This window comes from Etheostoma spectabile, unplaced genomic scaffold, assembly GCF_008692095.1.
Source record: "Etheostoma spectabile isolate EspeVRDwgs_2016 unplaced genomic scaffold, UIUC_Espe_1.0 scaffold00000905, whole genome shotgun sequence".
Classification (NCBI taxonomy): domain Eukaryota; kingdom Metazoa; phylum Chordata; class Actinopteri; order Perciformes; family Percidae; genus Etheostoma; species Etheostoma spectabile.
In genome coordinates, this window is record NW_022602663.1 from 30,965 (window position 1) to 34,369 (window position 3,405).

Here is a 3,405-nt window from a genome sequence, read left to right on the forward strand (position 1 = left end):
ATATTTGGACTGACAGTTGAGAAACCTTCCCTTGTTAACTATGACATGGATGACTGAGAACCTACAATAGAGTGACATGTTTAATTTAGTATATTATAATTTTTTAAACAGGTCCTACTGAACATCTGTTGGATCTGTTAGGATGGCCGAGTGGTCCAAGGACCTGCGTTCAGGTCGCAGTCTCCACTGGAGGCGTGGGTTCAAATCCCACTTCTGACAACCAGTATTTTCATCTGGAACTAATGTCTGACACATGATATCGCGATTAATACATAAAAGTCAGGATAATGGTTCCATACTACACCACGAATCTCTATGGATATTACAACACAAACAAGACATTACAGTTAACTTAAGCTAATGCAGACATACAACTTAAAATCAGGTTCCACTGAGATTTGAACTCAGATCACTGGATTCAGAGTCCAGAGTGCTAACCATTACACCATGGAACCTTTCAAAGTGTTGCAAGGGTTTGCTAGACAGTTTCTTTCATAATCTCCACATGTATGCTAGTAAAGGCACACAACAATCACAATGAAGATGAAAAAAAAAACAATTATTGGCCAACTTAAGTCATTTAGTTAGCTAATTTTTCAGAGGATGTTAAGAACAGGTTTTGAAGGACTGGCCACAGACAGTGAATACAGCAGTAGATATGTCTACTGTGTACAAACACATGGTAACTTCACATGTGTTGACAATAAAGATGCTCACAAAATGCTGTACTTACCATTGAGTTTTGAGTTTTGCGCACATTCATTCCGCTTAAATACAAAGAATTGCTAAATTCTTTATTCCCAATATCATGTCTCAGACATTAGTTCCAGATGAAAACACTAATTGTCAGAAGTGGGATTTGAACCCACGCCTCCAATGGAGACTGGGACACGAAGGCAGCGCCTTGGACTGCCCAGCCATCCTGACTGATCCAACAGCTGATCAGTAGGACCTGTCTCCACTATACGGCCCAGTTAATCTCCGTAAATTTTACGGAAATCCTGCAAACAGCTATGTTGACTGTTTATTTGTGTGGATTTTAAAATCTATCTGTCAACCCCATCTTGCCGTACTGGATGGAATGATGTCAATTTGCGCTTTTTATCTGTTATACATAACAACCTGGATGCAACAAAGAACCCTTTGTCCTGTTTTGTACATGACCCATAGTTTATAAAACAAAAGATAACTTTCACCGAATCCCTCAGTTAAATCACAGTCAGTAACTTTACATGTGTTGACAACACATGCACTGTGTCCAAACCTTTCTGTGTAAAAAATATCAAACTCAGACATTAGTTCCAGATGAAAACACTAGTTGTCAGAAGTGGGATTTGAACCCACGCCTCCAGTGGAGACTGCAACCTGAACGCAGCGCCTTGGACCCGCTCGGCCATCCTGACTGATCCAACAAATGTTCAGTAGGACCTGTCTCAAAAATTATAATATAGTGAATGAAACATGTCATGATATAGTAGGTTCTCAGTCATCCATGTCATAGTTAACAAGGGAAGGTTTCTCAACTGTCAGCCCAAATATATGGAGACATGGAGACATGGAAGAAAGTCACCAGTGTGGCAATGTGCTTGACATTGGCAATAAATTGCACGGGATGTGAAGGGAATGTGCAATACAGACCAAATCCTATGGTGGGAATCAAGATCCACCAATGTTTCTGTCCACAATGTCCACCTGAATCCAGAAATGTCCCTGCAAGATGGGAAATAGACTGACAATTGGGTCAACATTGTGCAATTATCTTCAAAATGTCCAACTGAGTCCACAAATATACCTGCCGGATGGGAAATAAACTGATAACTGTCTTTGTGGTCTAAACGTGTCGAATATTGCCGTACAATGTCCACATTGAGTCCAGATGTGTCCGTTTGGTTCCTGATCCATGCTATTACCCCAAAAGTGCACAACTAGGCCGAGGGCAACTGGACTTGGTAAAATGTCCTCCGCAGAGGTTTTTGTCTCTCATCCAAGACACTTCTTTAGTGGGTTTTTTACACATAAAGGGTTGGACACACTGCCAACCTACCCACCCATATCTGAAAATTCAACGCTGTGGGGAAAGGGGGGTTCCAAAGCTAATAGACCATTCAACCAGCAATTTGATGCAATACACTGGCCCTTCAGGATGAGCACACATTTCAGTGATACCTAATTTTTATGGTGATTACGAGACTGAATGCAAAAGTGTGTATCCCCATGTAACTCAAAGCTTATCACTTCCAGTCAATACTGTCAATTTTTGAGCTCCTTCCATTACATTAACGACCAGGTGACCAACATATGTTTACAGTCTAAATGGCCAACCTCTTAACCCTCTGAACCCGAGAGGACTCGCCCACGAGCAAAAACAGCACCTCTGATTCATGGTTTAATCATTAATAATCATAAAAGCTAAAGACTCACCAAAGTTGCAGCTAAAAGCTAACGAGTTAGCGGTTATGGAGGTCTCTTCGGGTCTTTAGAGCCTCTAAGGTGATTTTCTATCCAGCCTGGAACTTCCTGCCTTTTTCGGGGTTGTTGAGCATTAAATCCAAACCACTTATGTCCATAATTCTTCGCGGTTTGTTATTATGCCACTAGCTCCGGGCTCCGTTTCTGCCCCTGTTTACGGAAGAAAGGAAGGAAGTAATATGCCCATATATGGGAGACAACGTCACACAAAGAGTATGGAGTCCTAAAGAGGTCAACTTCCTAGTCCACTATGGTCACACAGTCTAGTATGCGATATAAGATGCTATAGTGGAATAAAATCGATATCTACCGTTTATAGAGGAACATGGACCCATGGTTGAGATTTGGGATGTATTTGGCCTATTTGAAGAATTGTAAATAGTATGTATTCCTTTTTCTTTAAAAGGGGAATTAGCTCAAATGGTAGTAGAGCGCTTGCTTAGCATGCAGAGATAGCAGGATCAACACCCGCATCTCCAGAGGACTTTAGATCTTCTTGTTTTGCAACAAGAACCATAAATCTGGACTTGTTACGACATACTATACTAAACTTTTTAGGACTATTCGAGCATTTATACTATGACTTTTGGACTTTTTATGCATTTTTTGACAACTATACTATGAATTTATAAATATTTGTACAAACAACAGTATGACTTTTTAGTGTTTTTTTGACATACTTAGCAACTTACTTTACGACCATTACTACACTACGACTTTTTAGGAATATTTATAAACTATACTAGACTTTTTAGACATTTTATGAATATTGACATATTATACTAGACTTTCATGATGTTTTGACATACTATAGTATGACTTTTTATAAATATTGTGACATACCTATAGTATGATTTTTGAACTTTTTCGACATACTATCCTATGACTTTTATGACATTTAATGAATTTTTGTCATACATACTATGACTTTTAGAA

General features: G+C 39.3%; 1 non-coding gene across 1 annotated transcript; it reads right to left on the bottom strand.

Annotated features, from left to right (window-relative positions):
* Positions 1-383: 383 nt before the first annotated feature.
* trnaq-cug (transfer RNA glutamine (anticodon CUG)) lies at positions 384-455 on the bottom strand. Its single transcript has one exon. It is a non-coding gene; the product is annotated as a tRNA-Gln (tRNA).
* Positions 456-3,405: the final 2,950 nt, after the last annotated feature.